The sequence below is a fragment of the Danio rerio genome, chromosome 8, assembly GCF_052040795.2.
Source record: "Danio rerio strain M-AB ecotype USA chromosome 8, GRCz13ab, whole genome shotgun sequence".
Lineage (NCBI taxonomy): Eukaryota > Metazoa > Chordata > Actinopteri > Cypriniformes > Danionidae > Danio > Danio rerio.
The window spans coordinates 59,124,780-59,143,206 of record NC_141028.1 but is presented as its reverse complement, the minus strand read 5'-3'; the positions used below and the strand labels follow the sequence as shown (position 1 = coordinate 59,143,206).

The 18,427-nt window shown below is 35.5% G+C and overlaps 1 protein-coding gene across 1 annotated transcript in view; it reads left to right on the top strand.

Moving 5' to 3' along the window:
- The first annotated feature begins 3,958 nt into the window (after nt 1–3,958).
- Nucleotides 3,959–18,427, top strand: part of npy8br (neuropeptide Y receptor Y8b) — a 32,764-nt gene continuing 18,295 nt past the window's right edge. The window contains exon 1 of the mRNA XM_087262744.1: nt 3,959–4,026. The gene's annotated coding sequence lies outside the window, so the exon portion shown is untranslated. The remainder of the gene's footprint in view (nt 4,027–18,427) is intronic.

Below are 18,427 nucleotides of genomic sequence, written 5' to 3'. Positions count from 1 at the left end.
TAACTGTCAGTTTGATTATCCTCTCAAAACGACATTTATTTTTATACACACACAGACATGGGCGACACGCTGGCTCAGTGGTCAGCACTGTCGCATGTTCTCCCCTTGTTGGCGTGGGCTCCTCCGGGTGCTCCGGTTTCCGGATATTGCGCTAAAGGTGGATTGGATGAACTAAATTGGTCGTAGTGCAGTACTAGGTTGCAGCTGGAAGGGCATCCATATGCTGGAATAGTATCTAGTAGGGATGTAACGGTATCAGAATTTCACGGTACGGTAATACCTCGGTATGAATGTCACGGTACGGTATTTATTGAATCATTTACAGGAAAAAAAAAAACTTTTGAAAATACTCCAAAAAAGTGCCAAAAGTGTCAATGACATACAAATTAGCCATCTATCTGTAAGCTTTGAAACAGGAACTTCAATTTTAATAACAAAAAATTATTAAAACATGTAAAAAAAATAAAGTTTCAATTTAGTATTGTTAAAAACTCATCACATTCAACATTTAATCACTCACTTAGATAGAGATGGGTTTAAAGGAAAATTATCATATAACTATAATCTGGTAAAAGCTGGTATCTCTGGGTATTTACAATGTCCCCTGCAACAGAAAAAAACATTTGGAACTGAGGATTCTGGGACAAGAGAGATATGACTTGGCCCATGTTGACAGCAGTGGGGTAACGTTGTGCATTGTCTTTCCCCCACTTGAGAGGACAAACCATGAGTGAGATAGAGATCTCTTTGCGGTACAAGTCAATGTCTGCATCAATCTGAACAGTGTGCTGTGTTTCTGCAGTCCCCATGACTGTTATTAGTCGTATTCCCCAACTTGCAGGCACGTGCACACATAGGGCTCAACCTGTGCAGTGTACATGCCCTTTTTAGTCTTGGATAGAAAATGCCCTTCCAAAACGATCAAAAGTGCCCCCGCGACGCGACACAACCTCCGTCCAGTCCAGCCCTTCAGTAGGCGCGCGATAACACCTCTCTTGAGTATGCGCGCTCAACCCCCCCTCGGCGCTTTACAATACGCGCGCCACAACACAGCTGATCAGAACGCGCGTGACAGCACCGCTATTCAGCACGCGCGCGGCGACAACACCCGCTTTAGGTTCGATCATTTCCATCTTTTTTTCATCTCCGCTACTAGCAGCACACTCCATTTCCGCATTACTGGATCTGTAGCGACAACAGACCGCAAAGGATTATGGCCACGCCGGGGCTGATGGGAAATGAAGTTTCAGCTACCTCCCGTTCGCTTCATTCGCCTGAGCAAATTTTCTCAGAAGACCTATAGTTTTACCGAGTCATGCGACTTCGGTAATATCGAAAAAAAATTAATATTGCGGTATGACGGTATTTACAATACCGTTACATCCCTAGTATCTAGGGTAGGTAACCTGGGCGTAACATTAGATCAGAGCTTAAAATTTGATAAACATATTTCGATTGTGGTTGGAAACAGTTTCTACCAACTCCAACCTTCTTTCTAAAATAAAGTCCTCTCTTCCTTCACGTTCTCTAGAAATTGCAATACATGTGCTTATAACCTCCTGGTTAGGCTATTGTATCTCTCTCTGGGCTGCCTAAGTCTCAGATTGCTCGCCTGGTATAGTGTAAAAAGCAGCAGTTAGATTGTTAACAAAATACCCGAAATATGCACGTCACTCCTATTTTGAGGTCTCTCCATTGGCTACCGGTGACACAAAGAATCGAATTTAAAATCCTTCTCTCTGTGTAGAAAGCCCTACAAGTCTAATCCCTATAAGTCTGGGCCCCCATTATTTATCCCAACTGATACTCCATCCAGACACTTGCGTTACGCTGATCAGTATTTATTAAAAATCCCAAAGGCCCACCTAAAAAGTAGGGGCTGTTACCGACTGGGTGGAGTGACAGAGGACAACAGGAGGTAAGATCCAATATGCAGGTTTATTTAATGTCAGGCAAGCAGTGGTCATCAGGTGCAAACAGGTATGTATAGACAGTCCAGAATCGTAGTCGATATACACAGGCAAAAGGTCGAAAGGCAGGTGGCTAAACAGGATAACAAGGGTACAAGGCTAGGATCGAGACACGGAGATTCAAGACAGGGAAACACGTTGTAATGTCACTAGAAAGCAAACAAGACTCGGCAAACTGGAAGCGTGAATGAGTGGCTTATAAATGGAGTAATATCAGTCTGTGAACAAGGTCCAGCTGGTGATTGCAATCAGGATAGATGAATGAACAGGCGTGCGTGTTTGGGAGCAGTGCATGTATGAAAATGTAGTCCTGGGAAATGCGGAAATGTAGTCATGAGAGTTTGTGTGAGAACCAGCGATCCTCTGGGAAGCGATTGCTGGTTGTGTGACAGGGGCGAACTTGCATTTGCCATAGCAAGGGGGGAGGGGGGAGGGGGTTGAGGGTGTAGCCTTGTGTTAGTTGGAAACGTGCAATATAAATAAATTAAACTTGAACTTGAATAGTTGGTGGTTCATTTTGCTGTGATGACCCCTGATAAATAACCTGAACCGCCAACTTATGCAGCAAATGTTTTATGTAGCAGATGCCCTACCAGCTGCAACCCATCACTGTAAAACACCCATACACTCTCATTCACACACATACATTATAGACAATTTAGGTTACCCAACTCCCCCTAACACCCGGGGGAAACCCACGCCAACATGGGGAAAACATGCAAACTCCAAACAGAAACACCAACTGACCCAGGTGAAGCTCAAACCAGCAACCTGTGAGGTGACAGCACTACCCACTGCACCACTGTATATATATATATATATATATATATATATATATATATATATATATATATATATATATATATATATATATATATATATATATATATATATATATATATATACACACACACACACACACACACACACATATATATATATATATATATATATATATATATATATATATTTATATATATATATATATATATATATATAAAATATATACACACACATACATATACATGTATATATACCTATATATACACACACACACAAACACATATACATGTGTGTGTATATATATACACACACACACACACACACACACACACACATACACACACACACACATATATATATACATACACACACACACATATATACATATATACATACACACACACACAATATATACATGTATATATATATATATATATATATATATATATATATATATATATATATATATATATATATATATATATACATTTTTTTTTCAATAATTCATTTTCTTTTTGGCTTAGTCCTTTTATTCATCCGGGGCTGCCACCGTGGAATGAACCGCCAACTTATCCAGCACATTTTTACACAGCGGATGCCTTTCCAGCCACAACCGATCTCAGGGAAACGTCCACACACACGCATTCACACTCATACACTATGGACAATTTAGCCTACCCAATCACCTGTACCGCATGTCTTTGGACTGTTATTATTGCTATATTGCATGTGTTTAGATTAATAATTGATGCACATTTAATCCCTTTAATAGCTCAAAATCATAATTAACTATAAGATATAAGAACTCTTTACAAAAAAATGTGCTATTAGTGCAAAAAAGGAGATTTGTAGTTTGGGTTTGCGTTGGTAAAAAAGATGTGAACGTTTTGACGGGGATATAATGCATTGCCCAGTGATGGGTTGCAGCTGGAAGGGCATCTGCTGCGTGAAACATATGCTGGATAAGTTGGCAGTTCATTCCGCTGTGGGGACCCCTGATTAATAAAGGGACTAAGCTGAAAAGAAAATGAATGAATAAGCCATTTTTCTATACCTATTATTAATTTTTTTATAGCATATGGATCTCTGGAAGTTCAAACATTAAGGAAGTGAGGTCAATGTCAACAGATCGCTCGCTATCTAAAGGCACCTCCTCCTCCTCCTCAGGTTTGGTTGATAAAGCTGCGTTTCTCAAACCACCGGTTACTCGTGCGCAGGAGAGTCGCGCGCGTGCATGTGGAGCTCCGGTCACCGGCGGCGGATCTGTTTCACGGTAAGACGCGTTAAGAGTTCACTAGTATGAAAAGGAACTCAGCTGAAACATTTAGCGCAAATAATCCGTGTGTGTTCTGACTTTATGGATTCAGCCTGCTTCGTTAATGGGTGCGGAGGGTCTGAAAGATGTTACACACTTTCTGAGATCTGCGTGACGCTGGAGAAACTCCGATCATATTCAGCTCAGGTCCGACCAGCTGATTTTAGCTGTCAGTAGTTTATTTTTTGGGTTTTGATCATCCTGTGTGCGTTTTAATCCTATTCTATTATATTATGTTCCATTCTGTAGGCAAGCTGGTTTGTTCTGTATAATTTTATATGGTCAAATTCTAGTCTCTTACGGTTGTAGTTCTGTTCAGGCAATAGTTCTGTACAATTATATATATGCAAAATCTAGTCTTTTAATTTTTGGTCTTTTATATTCTATTCTATTCTATTCTATTCTATTCTATTCTATTCTATTCTATTCTATTTTTATTCTGAAAGAATATTATATTATTCTATTTTTCTATACTGTCCTGTAGGCAACAATTTGTTCTGGATAAATTTATATTGTCATTTTTTGTCTCTTATTTAGTTTTTTTTTCTGTTTTGTTTTATTTTATGGGTAATAGTTTTATTCTGTATAATTATATATATGTGCAAATTCTAGTCTCTTATATAGTTTTTGTTCTATTCTATTCTGTAGAGAACTGTTGTATTTTGTATAATTTTATAGGATCAAATTCTAATCTCTTATACTGTTTCAGGTCTGTTCTATTCTACTCTGTTGGCATTAGTCTTATACTGTATAATTATATATGTGCAAATTCTAGTCTCTTATACAGTTTTTTTATCTATTCTATTCTGTAGGCAACTGTTTTGTTCTGTATAATTGTATAGATGCAAATTCGAGTCTCTTATACTGGCTTTGTTCTGTTATATATTCTATCGGTAATAGTTTTATTCTGTATGATTATATATGCAAACTCTAGTCTCTTCTATGGTTTTGTTCTATTAAATTTAATTTTAAACTGTAGGCAACAGTTTTGTTCCACATAATTGTATATATGCAAATTCTAGTCTCTTTTACAGCGTGTGTTCTATTCTATTCTATTCTATTCTATTCTATTCTATTCTATTCTATTCTATTCTATTCTATTCTATTCTATGGTTCCATTTTGCTTTGTACTATTCTATTCTCATATCTTCTGTACTCATTTATTCTGTCCTGTTCTATATCTAAACCTTCTGGTCTTTCATGCTTTTGTTCATTTATTGGTTGTCAAGTTCTATTCCATTTCGGTTCTATTCTATTCTATTCTGCTTTGCAATTTTCTAATGTGCTCATTTACTCTGTCCTGTTCTATCTAAATTTCAGGTCTTTCATGCTTTTGCTCATTTATTGGTTGTCAAGATCTATTTCATTTCATTTTAGTTGTATTCTATTATCCTGTACTGCTTCATTCTGATTATCTCTTCTGATCTTCATTCTAATTGTTTACTATATTGATGTTGGTCTTTTCTGTTGTATTTTATTATTCTATTTTAGTCTCGTCTAGCCTTGTCTAGACTAGTCTAGTCTAATGTTTTCATTTAGTATATTGTATATTGACAAAATCCAGTTTATTAGGCTCCTACTCCATTCATTTGTTGTCACATTCTTTTCTGTTCTTTTCTAGTGTAGTCTTTTATTATATGCTGTAGTGTACTGACAAATACTACTCTGCTAAGCTTTTACTCTGTTCTTTTGCTGTCATATTCTATTCTATTCTATTCTATTCTATTCTATTCTATTCTATTCTATTCTATTCTATTCTATTCTATTCTATTCTAGTCTAGATAAGTCTAGTGAAGTCTATTCCAGTATAGTTTTATGCACTCTTTTATCATATTATTGCTTGACATATTTTGGTATGTTAAGATTTACTTTATTATTTTCTTTTCTATTCTATACTATTCTATTCTATTCTATTCTATTCTATTCTATTCTATTCTAGTCTAGTCTAGTTATGTTCTTATGTTCTCTTTTAGTTTATTGTACATTGATAAATTGTGGTCTAATAGGCTCTTATTTCATTCTTTAGTTTTGTTTTAGGGTTTTACTCTGTTCTTTTGCTGTCATATTCTATTCTATTCCCTCTGTATTCTATTCTATTCTGTTCTATTCTATCCTATTCTAGTATAGTTTAGCCTAGTGAAGTCTATTCCAGTATAGTCTTATGTACTCTTTTTTTTGTTAAACTGTATCTTGACATATTCTTGTATGTTAGGCTTTTATTCTGTGCTTTTGCTGTCATATTCTATTCTATTCTATTCTATTCTATTCTATTCTATTCTATTCTAGTCTATTCTATTCTATTCTATTCTATTCTATTCTATTCTAGTCTAGTCTAGTAGGATCTATTCTAGTTTTATTTAGTCTTTTAATGCAAGTTATTTTGACAAATTCTGGTATTTTAGACTTTTACTTCGTTCTTTTGTTGTCATATTCTATTCTATTCTATTCTATTCTATTCTATTCTATTCTATTCTATTCTGTTTTGTTCCAGTCTTATGTAACATTTTACTAAATTGTTTATTGCCAAATTCTGGCATGTTAGGTTTTTATTCTGTTCTTTTGTTGTTCTATTCTATTCTGTTCTGTTCTGTTCTGTTCCAGTCATATGTAACATTTTATTTTATTGTATATTGCCAAATTCTGGTATGTTAGGTTTTTATTCTTTTCTTTTGTTGTCATATTCTATTTTATTCTATTCTATTCTATTCTATTCTATTCTGGTTCTGTTTAGTGAAGTCTATTCTAGTCTTAGATACTCTTTTATTATATTTTATCTTTACAAATTCTGGTATGTTAGGTTTTTATTCTTTTCTTTTGTTGTCATATTCTATTTTATTTTATTTTATTTTATTTTATTTTATTTTATTTTATTTTATTTTATTTTATTTTATTTTATTTTATTTTATTCTCCTGCACTGCTCTTCTCTCACCTTTTACACGTCTTCTCTGTTTCTTCTACCAGTAATCTCCATGAGGGAAATTAAAAGTTACAAATACTACATGATGTGTATCTGAAAACGTAAAAGTTGTAAATGCAGTTAGTATGAACACAATAGACTTCTACGGCAAGTCATAGCAGCGTAAGTGTGTGTGTGTGTTGAAGAAAGCAGTTTAATGCTGACTTGATTCATCGTCATTATTCATGCTTCTGCATCTATTACTAGAGAAATATGTAAATATCTTTTCATCTCAAGTTAATGGCTCTTTCAGCAAGAGCTAGCCTCTTAACACAAGTGCTTGGCTCGAAAAAAAACACACAATGAGTGAAAATTCAAAGTCATTTCCACCATGTGAATGCTACGAGCGAGAGCTAGATATTCATAACTAGCGTGCTCCTTTTAATTGGCCTGTGTTTCTCTTCAGAAAACCATTAATCTCTAACAACCCAAGGTATCAAAGAAAGATGCAAACACTGAGGAATCCGAAGAACAAACGGGGCAAACTATAAATTCATTATAAATGTCATCTGACACGCAACCCTTCTCATTATCACCCGCCAAACACCTTCAAAAGAAACACATTTGCTGTGAAAAAGGTATAAATGAGTGCAGAAAGAATGACATGTCTTCTGTTTCCTCTTGTTTTGTCTCAGAGTGTCTTAAAAATGAGCCCATGTAGTCAGATTCACAAGACATCTCAGAGTTGCTAAAAATAGCATATGTGTATGTGCGTGAGCTCATGCTTCTTGATTTTTTTTCTCCCCTATTTGTTGAATTCTGCCTGCATTTGAAGCCAGCTTTTGTCAAACTAGTTGTTCACACTTGATATCTGTATATTCAAATATTCTTTGGCTTTTGTTGTGGAACAGGGTTTGAATCGATCATTCCATGTAGTTTAAGGATTTTTATTTGACCTGCTTAATCAAAGCAGAAATTAATTGTTCAATTTGCTTTTGAATTTGATTTCCCGGGGCATTTTTCACATCCATAAAGCAATCTATCGTTAATAATTAAGTAATTCATGTGTATGTGTTGTCTGTTTTGTTGAATTGAACTAATTGCATAATTAAACATCCTGTAAACTCTAATAAATAAAAGCAAACGTTTTAACAGTGTATGCAAATTACACTTTTGTTTAGTAACATTTTATCTTAAGCCGTCTTTGTTATGTTCATTGCACTTATACTACAGTAATATCTATTAATTATGCACAATTAACCCTAAACTTAATGCAAATTTGAACACTAATTAATTAATACAACCCCAAATCAGATAAAGTTGAGACAGTATGAAAGACACAAATAAAAAAGAAAGTAGTGATTTCTAAATTTACCTACTTGTATTTCTGTCACGATAACCAGCGATCGTACTCCTTAGATCGCTGGTTCTCACTCACCAAACCATGGACTACACTTCCGCGTTTGATGGACTACATTTTCATACATGCACACACATGCTTCCTCATCTAAACTGATTACATTCACACCACATGAGGATTGTCAGAGACTGATTGCACACACTATTTAAGCCACACACTCACCCATCCAGTTTGCCGAGTCTTGTTTGCTATTAGTGACATTACAACGCGTTTTCCTTGTCTTGTTTTCCTGTGTTTTGACCTAGCCTTGTTTATCCTGTTCTTCCTGCCTGCCGCCTGCCTTTTTGACCTCTTGCTTGTGTTTGACTACGATTCTGGACTGCCTACATATACCCGTTTACACCTGTGTTGACCATCGCTTGCCTGACAACGAATAAACCTGCATATTGGATCTTACCCCAGTTGTATGTGTCATTCCCCGTCGTTACAATTTCATTGCAGACAATACAAACACAAATTGCTTCATGTTTTGTCTGGTCAACTCCATTTCATTAGTAAAAATGTGTCTTTTCCAGTCATTCAGACCTGCAACACACTCCAAAACAACTTGGGACAGGAGCAGTTTAGGGTGGTAATCAGGTAAACTGATTAAATAATGCTGTGAGTTGAAACAGGTGATATCAACAGGTGATTGTACTTATGATTTGGTACAAAGGCAGCATCTAAGAAAGGTCTAATCCTTTAGGTGCAAAGATGGGCCGAGGATCGCCAGTTTGCCAACAAATGCGTTAGAAAATGATTGAAAAGTTAAAAACAATGTTCCTCTAAAAGATAGGAAGACATTTGGGTATTTCACCTTCAACAGAACATCATTAAAAGATTCAAGTAATCTGGAGGCATTTCAGCGCATAAAAGACAAGGGTGCAAGCCTAAGCTAAACAACAGTGATCTCCAATCCTTTGGGTGGCGCTGCATCAAGAATCCTCATTTATCTATAAGCCATATCACCACATGGGCTCAGGTCTACTGCCGAAAAAACTTTGTCAAGTACCACAATACGTAGTTACATCCACAAATGCCAGTTAAAACTGTATTGGGCCAAAAGGAAGCCCTATGTTAACAGTGTCCAGTAGCACCGTTGACTACTCTGGGCTCGAAGGCATCTGGGATGGACCGTCACACAGTGTTGCAAGAACCAAAATTAGAATGCTTGTTCATTAAAAAAAATTGAAAGGATGAGGAACACATTAAATAGTTTTTGTTGTGTTGTCTGCAATGAAGCACAAGTCAAAGTACATTCAGAAATCACTACTTTCTTTTTTTATTTGCGTTTTCCATACTGTCCTAACTTTTTCTGATTTGTATTACTCAGTTGTTAAATTAATAGTAGTTAATTTTTTTTCTTTTTAGGGTAGGGTGAAATATTACAGCACAAACTATGGTAACACGTTTAAATAACAATTCACACCATTTACTACTGACTTGCCTATTATTAATATGTTACCCGTTTAGTATGATCTACATCCCTAAACCCAAACTTGTACCAAACTATGCATCAGTAAGCAGCCAATTAGTAGTTTATTAAGATAAAAGACTTAGTTAAAGGTTTGTTATTAGCATGACTTGTACACTAAAATTAAGAGCCCTATAATACAAGGCGCAAGATGTATTTGGTGCGATTTGTTGCTATTTTCAGTCCAGCGAAACAGTAATTTTCGCATTTTGCACCACGTTGTTTAAATGGCAAATCCATTTGCACCACTTTGTGGACTCACGGGTGTGCTGGTCTATAAAGGAGGTGTGTTAAGGCACATTGTTGGCGCGTTGCTATTTTGACGGACTAAAATAGACTGCACCATTGACCAAACTGCTCTAAAGTCCAGCGTAGAGTGTGTTAGTTATGCGCCTATGTGGGTCCAAACGCTTATACATTGCCTAATACACACAGCAATGGATGTCTTCAGTGGAGTGTGTTCTACACCGTTTCCTTACTCCACGAAAGTAAAGGAGTAAAGTAAAGAGTAAAAGTAAAGAGAAAGTAAAGAGGCTGAATGGAGGAGGCTCGTTCTTTATCCTCGCGCTGCAGATACTCTGTTTAACTGTTTTTTTTGCTAGTGAAAGGTTCGGTTTGCACACTTATAAAGTCAGCTAAGTAAATAGCAAATGCACCATGACGCAATTAACTGTTAAAGGGGATGAGAGATGAGAATCTGATTGGTTTAATGCAGGATATGCTCTAAAACACGCCCATAACTCATTAAGAGAATAAGCACAGCCCTGTTAGACCGTGCGCACAGTGTATTTTTCTGTCCTTAAAATAGCAAAAGTGGATGCAGATTTTTTTTAGTTTATTCGATTCACCTATAGCGCATGTGTTTGGACTGTGGGGGAAACCGGAGCACCCAAAGGAAACCCACACCAACACGGGGAGAACATGCAAACTCCATACAGAAATTCTAACTGGAAATACCAACGAGACTTGAACCAGTGACCTTCTTGCTCTGAGGCAATTAATATTCTTTATTTTTAATCTGTCAAAATGACTCCAGGTTCTAAAGGACAAAAAAAAAAAATAAAGAATTTCCAGATGTTCATGGCAGTGTCCGATTTTTGACCCCCACTGTTTAGTAAACCTCACGCTGTTTCTGTTCTTGGCATACCCAGAGACGTGCTGTTTTTAAATGCAAACCATGATTGTCCTCTTTACATTTTACATTATAAGAGCGCTAATGAATTTCTGTCCACGCTTCATGTCATGCCATCGTTCATTAACTTTAATAAAAACATGCGTGTTTATGGGATGTTTCTGGTTCGACTCTAGCGCTGTGGGACTAAGCGCTATCAAAGCAAAGAAAAGCTCATCTTGAAGCCCCCTGCTATCTCAGGGTGTGTGTTTGCCCATGGCGAGCTCTGTTATAAATACACACACTCTTTTTGCGTTTCGCATGCTAATGCAACGCTTTTTGATGCTCCAAAGTCTCTGAGTGATCTGAGAGTGTCTGAAATAAAAGGCAATGGCACTTCCACTTCAAACACACACCAGGTATGATCATATTTCAGACAGAGAGGCGTTTATTCTGGTAAAGTATTGCAAGCAGTGTTGGGTAATCTATGGTTCGAAAAAGAATTGATTAGTAAATATGATAACATAATCGTCAGTATTAGGCTTATTACCTGCCTATTAACCCTTATTTACTGTTGGGGATGTTTTCATCCACTCTGGGGTGATTTTAAGTATTAATTTGGCCAAAACTTTTTGTTTCAGCTAGCAGAATGATTTTTGCTGACAAACCTTATTTTAACACTTGTTTTTTTTTAAAGGAAAATGCTTTGAATAAAAAAAAAACACTCAACGATTCCCCCTGTGGAAATTTACAATTTACTACCCTTTTGTTATATTCGGGATGAAAACATTCACTAAAATCGCTGTTAAAATGCATCAGATATTTTTTTTCAGATTTTTATTTTTGCATAAATCTGTTAATCAACCTCAGTCCTGATCAAAACCACTAAATTGCTTAGAAAATCTAAAAATTTTTTTACTCTAATCACCAAATTCACAAATCATATCCCTGATTACTAAATGACATATTTTCAGTATAAAAAGTAATTGTGGACTGGATTTTTTTTTAGCCTTTCATCAAAGTCTTGGACATGTGAAACAACTTTGCTTTTGATTCATTGCTTTTGCAAAATTATGTTGTTAGAAATAGACATCCCATGAAATGTATTTTATATTATACCATAGTAAAGGGTAGGTCAATTATTTATATGCTTCTGATGAAGTAGCATTCAACGTCAGAGCCCTTTAGAATATGCGCCGGACCATTTCTTTGTGTTTCGCTGGTGATGTCTTGAAATAAATAATTATTTAGGCCTGTTTAATTATTCATTTATTATTTATGTACAATAATCAAGAAATAAAATGAAAAAGTAAAATATAATCAACAAAGAAAATGTAAAGGAAAACTGTAAATGAAAACATAAATGAAAAAGCATATTTATTGACTGTCTAGTCCTATCATTTTAAAGTAACAAACGCTGTACATCTCTCTATATTTCGGCTAAACACTGTTTTATTCATTTATTTATTTGTTTATTTATTTATTTATTTATTTATTTATTTATTTGTCTGTGTATGTATGTATGTATGTATGTATGTATGTATGTATGTATGTATGTATGTATGTATGTATGTATGTATGTATGTATGTATGTTTGTGCTTTCACTTAAGTTTTCCTTTCTTTAGTTTTATTTTCCAAAATGAATGCACTTAACAAGCTTACAATGATTATAAAGCTTGTTATCAAGTTTTTAATGATTAATAAAGGAATTATAATGCTTTGCTTAATTCTTTCATGTTCATTTACAAGTAGCAGGGTATTTACAGCTACTGTATATTTCTTTCTGAGCCTTTGTGCCCCCTGGTGGCATAGTCGCAAACTGCTGTTACACCTAAAAACATGTTCTTAATCCCTTAGTGCTGCGGCGGCGCCACACACGGCGGTAATGGTCATTGTAAAGTGTCACCCACTTTATTTACAGTATTGTATATCTTTACTGCAACATATACAGTAATTTTCACAATGCCACTAGAAAATAAACACTGCTGCATAACAGTCCTACAGTAAAATGCAGTTTAAAATACCGTTAAATACTGTGTAACTTACGTTAACAGTGTGAGCTTGGATTTACATTTACATTCCAATAATCACCTCTGAAAACTTTTTGCGCCATTAAAATACTTACAGGCAACTTGTCATTGCATCTATCAAATTTTGTAGTGCTTCTGCAGAAGCCTTTTTAAAACCCTAGTATCTATACTTCTAGCCAAGTAATGAATGTGAATACTTTTGACACCAGTGACTGCTCACAAGCACATCGGCTTACTTCATTTTGCTTTCTCAGTCATGAAGCCACGCTCTTAAAAATTCATACCTGCGCTTCTGGAGGAACAGAAGTCCATAGACACCCTGGAGCTGCAGTTTTAGCTCCTGCGCCAGCAAATCCACAAATGAGTTCAGAAAACTGCTGGAAAATTCATGTTTTTTTTGTTTGTTTGTTTGTTTGTTTGCAGCGTGGCAGCTCGTTTCTAAAAACTAGATAAGACCTGGAGAGATCTGTTAGCATTCTCATTCATTTCAATGGCTGTCGTTCGCTATATACAGTTGCACGAGTTGAGAAATCTGACAGCTTTTCACAACTTCTCAAGCCAATCGCCTGAGCTCTAAATGCAGTGATTTTATATGCACAGATAGGTTTTTGTGAAAGTAAAATGCTGGGTTATTTAAACCCAAAATGGGTCACACGGACTAACTAATCATTGGTCCTTTTACTTAATCTTAACAAATTAAGCTGTTGGTTCAGACCATATTACACCCAGAACTGGATTGAAATAACCCAGGATTCAGCTTATATAAATATAATTCAGCATATTAAATATTCATTTTTTACCTTTCCTTCAGCTTAGTCCCTTTAGGAATCAGGGGTCGCCACAGCGGAATGAAACGCCAACTATTCCATCAAATGTTTTGCACAGCGGATGCCCGCGACCCTACTGGGAAAACATCAAATATAAGTATAAGCAAAAATTTTACGTTTTATTCTTATTTAATGATTCAAAACTTAATAGATAGAAACCAAGAATATTAATTTAAAGTGACTAATTTTGTATTTTGCAGCCAAACTGTGATTTCTAAAAAGTCTTTTAATATGTCATATAAGTCAGTAAGTAAATAAGAAATTAAGTCAATAAGTAATTAAGTCAGTAAGTAAAAAATCAGTAAGTCAGTAATTAAGTCATTAGGTAAATAAGTCAGTAAGTAAATATAGTAAGTCAGTAAGTAAATAAGAAATTAAGTCAATAAGTAATTAAGTCAGTAAGTAAATAATCAGCAAGTCAGTAATTAAGTCAGTAGGTAAATAAGTCAGTAAGTAAATATAGTAAGTCAGTAAGTAAATAAGTCAGTATTCAGTAATAATTAAGTCAGCAAGTCAATCATTAAGTCAGTAAGTCACTCAAGTCAATAAGTAATAAAGTCAATAAGCTATATATAAGTCAGTAGTTAAGTCAGTAAATCACTTGGTAGATAAGTAAGTCACTCAACAAGTCAGTAAGGAATTAAGTCATTAATTAAGACAGTAAGTAATTAAGTCAGTAAGTCATTCAGTAATTAAGTAAATAAATAAGTTGGTAATTAAGTCAGTGAGTAAGGGATTATGTCAGTAGGTAATTAGGTCAGTAAGTATTTAAATCATTAAGTCAGTAACTTAGTAGGTCAGTAAGTCAGCAAGTCTGTAAGTCAGTAAGTAATTAAGTCAGAAAGTCAGTAGTTAAATAAGTCAGTAAGAAATTAAATCAGTCATTAGGCAATTAGGTCAGTAAGTAAGCAATTAAGTCAGTAAGTTCTAAGTAGGTCAGTAATTAAGTCAGCAAGTCTGTAAGTCAGTAAATAATTAAGTCAGTAAATCAGTTAGCAATTAGGTCAGTAAGTAAGCAATAAAGTCTGTAAGTCGGTACTAAGTAGGTCAGTAAATAAGTCAGCAAGTCTGTCAGTAAGTAATTAAGTCAGTCTATAAGTTAGCAAATAATTAAGTCAGTAAGTCAGTTAACAATTAGATCAGTAAGTAAGCAATTAAGTCTGTAAGTCGGTACTAAGTAGGTCAGTAACTAAGTCAGCAAGTCTGTCAGTAAATAATTAAGTCAGTAAGTCAGTTAACAATTAGATCAGTAAGTAAGCAATTAAGTCTGTAAGTCGGTACTAAGTAGGTCAGTAACTAAGTCAGCAAGTCTGTCAGTAAGTAATTAAGTCAGTAAATCAATCTATAAGTCAGTAAATTATTAAGTCAGTATGTCAGTTAGCAATTAGGTCAGTAAGTAAGCAATTAAGTCTGTAAGTCAGTCCTAAGTAGGTCAGTAACTAAGTCAGCAAGTCTGTAAGTCAGTAAGTAATTAAGTCAGTAAATCAGTCAGTAATTGTGTTTTGTAGGTCAGTAAGTAATTAAGTCAGTCAGTAAGTCAGTAAGAAAATAAGTCAGACAGTAAGTTAGTATTTAAGTCCAAAGGTAATTAGGTCAGTAACTCAGTAAGTAATTAAAGCAGTAAGTAAATAAATAAATTATTTTTATATACACTATTTAAGATGTTTTTGATTAAGATAAGATGCTGTAATATATATATATATAATAAGGGTTAGGGTTAGGGTTAGGGTTATATATATATATAAAGTATCTTACATGTCTGCATTTATATCTGCAAAAAATACACTAAAACCATAATTTTTATGATAAAAGCCATAAAAAGTGTTTTAATAAAGAAAATTTTGGTAAAAAAGAATGGAAACTTTTTTTCAAGATTCTGTTGATGAATGAAAAGTTTAAAATAGCACTTTTTTTTTATAACAATCCTACTATTCATTATTTTAATGTATTTTTCCTAAATTAAAAACAATATTTAAAACTTATTAATTCATCATTTAATAACAGCAAAAACATTTCCTCTTTTTTGTCATGTTACTTATAATTGCCTTCAATGAAGAAAATGTATCAAAGCTGATTATACTACAGTTACATTGAACCACTGAAGAAGAAAAAAGCATTTGTTATTGTACCGATGCAAAGGGACAAAGCTGAGAGCGAGTCCAACAGCACACACACAACTTAAATTAAAAAAAGACGAAACCACAGGTGATCCAGACCAGGAAAAACAAGACCTCCGAGGAACCCTGACAAAACAGCAAAAAGAAAAATACAAACAATGACTAACAAAGCATGACTGAACCACAGGAGGTTACGAAGATGAAAATAATCAGTTGTGTGACTGATGATCATATAAAAACCATAGAAAGTAAAAAAGTACACAGTAAAAAGCGATTGGTTACTTTCCAGCAGACACACAACATCATCAGACGTTAATATTAGGCTAGATTTAGATTGTGAGGTCAGGTGACCAAAATTCAGTGTCTAGCCAGCGTCTAAGGACAACGTTATTTTGATGTCCAATACTGACATCAAATGACGTTGATATTTGGTTGATTTTAGGTTGTTTTGGAAAGTGACCAAAATCCAACATCGGTCCAATATCAACGTCATATTGGCGTTGAATACTGACATTTGTTTTGTCAGGTATGGCAACCAAAATCCAATGTCTAATAGACGTCATAGTGGTAACGTCCACACAATGTCAAGCTGTGACAATTAGGTTAGATTTAGGTTTTGATAAGGTTTGTGACCAAAATTCAATGTCTAGCCAGCGTCTAAGGATGTTATTTTGATGTCCGATAATGATGTCAAATAACGTTGATATTTGGTTGATTTAGGTTGTGTTAGAAAGTGACCAAAATCCAACAACGAGCCAACATCTTAAACTAATGTCATATTGACGTCAAATACTGATGTTTACTAGTCAGGTATCGCAACAAATATCCAACTTCTGATAGACATCATAGTGGTAACGTCCACACAACGTCAAGCTGGAACATCATTAGAAGCTGATATGTGGTTGATTGTAGGTTAGACATTGGAGATTAACCTGTTTTTGGGTTCTGACGTCAAACCGATCCACATTTCCAAGCATAAAGCAATGTCCTCATGACGTTGGGCTATATCGTCAGTCTGTCATTATGTTGATGTCCTGTGCCTGCTGGGTTGTAAACCCTTTGATTTAACTTTTATAATTATGCACATCATTTTTTTACTTTATAAGACAATAATGTTGCTCTTTTTTCAACTAATCAGAGTAACAGCAATCAAAAAAAGAAAAAGAAAAAAAAAAGACTTTATTAAAGGGACAGTTCACCCCAACATAAAATTCTGTCATTTACTCAACCTACTTGAGTTTCTTTCTTCTGATGAATATAAAGGAGGATTTACTGAAGAATGCTGGGTAAAAAATGGCCATTGACTTCAAGTATTTTTTTCACTATACTAAATTCAATTGGCGGCCCGCGGGCTGAACCTGGCCCCCGAGGCAATTTGTTTCTAGGTGGGTCTATCAATATTTTAGGGCGGGGCTATCAGTCCTTTAAAGCAGGGCTATCAGTCTTTTAGGGCGGGGCGATCAGTCCTTTAAGGTGGATCTATCAGGCTTTTAGGGCGGGGTTATCAGTCCTTTAAGTTGGATTTATCAGTCTTTTAGGGCGGGGCAATCAGTCCTTTAAGGTGGATCTATCAGGCTTTTAGGGCGGGGCTATCAGTCCTTTAAGGCGGATCCATCAGTCTTTAAAGACGTGTATATCAGGCTTTTAAGACAGGGCTATCAGTCCTTTAAGGCGGATCCATCAGTCTTTAAAGACGTGTATATCAGGCTTTTAAGACAGGGCTATCAGTCCTTTAAGCCGGGTCTATCAGGCTTTTAGGGCAGGGCTATCAGTTTTTTAAGGGCAGGGCTACAGTCCTTTAGGTGGGACTATCAGTCATTTAGATCTTGGCTATCAGTCTTTTAAGGCGGGTCTATCAGCTTTAAGGGCGGGGCTATCAGTCTTTTTAGGTGGAGCTATTAGTCCTTTGAGGCGGGACTATCAGTACTTTAGGGCGTGGTAATCAGTCCTTTAAGGTGGGACTATCAGTCATTTCAAGCAACAATATTAGTCCTTTAAGACAGGGATATCAGTCATTCAGTGTGGGCCGATAAGTCCATGGTGGATGTGCTCCATTTTCGCTCCACCTTCATTGATCCCTGTGGACAGTAATATCCTCCACAACTGTCTGCAAGGAGCATTTTGCCTAGGGCACCAAACAAGTCATAAAAGTCAAAAAATACAGAACTGGGATTGTGACACACACACACACACACACACACACACACACACACACACACACACACACACACACACACACACACACACACACAAAGTGTTTTAGAGCATTACATTCCTGAGTCCAATTCCCATTACAGACTATTCATTCATATTAATGAAATTTATAATTGTTTTTTAATCAGATCGAAGCTTCAGAAGTCACAACATTTTCCTTCAGGCGTCAAAACCAAAACAAACACAGCAAATAACCAAATAGAACAATTAAAACCTCATCAATGTGTCGCAGGTGCCTGACATAAACCCTCAGCATGTCTGTCTCTGTGAACGCAGAGTCATGGAGACT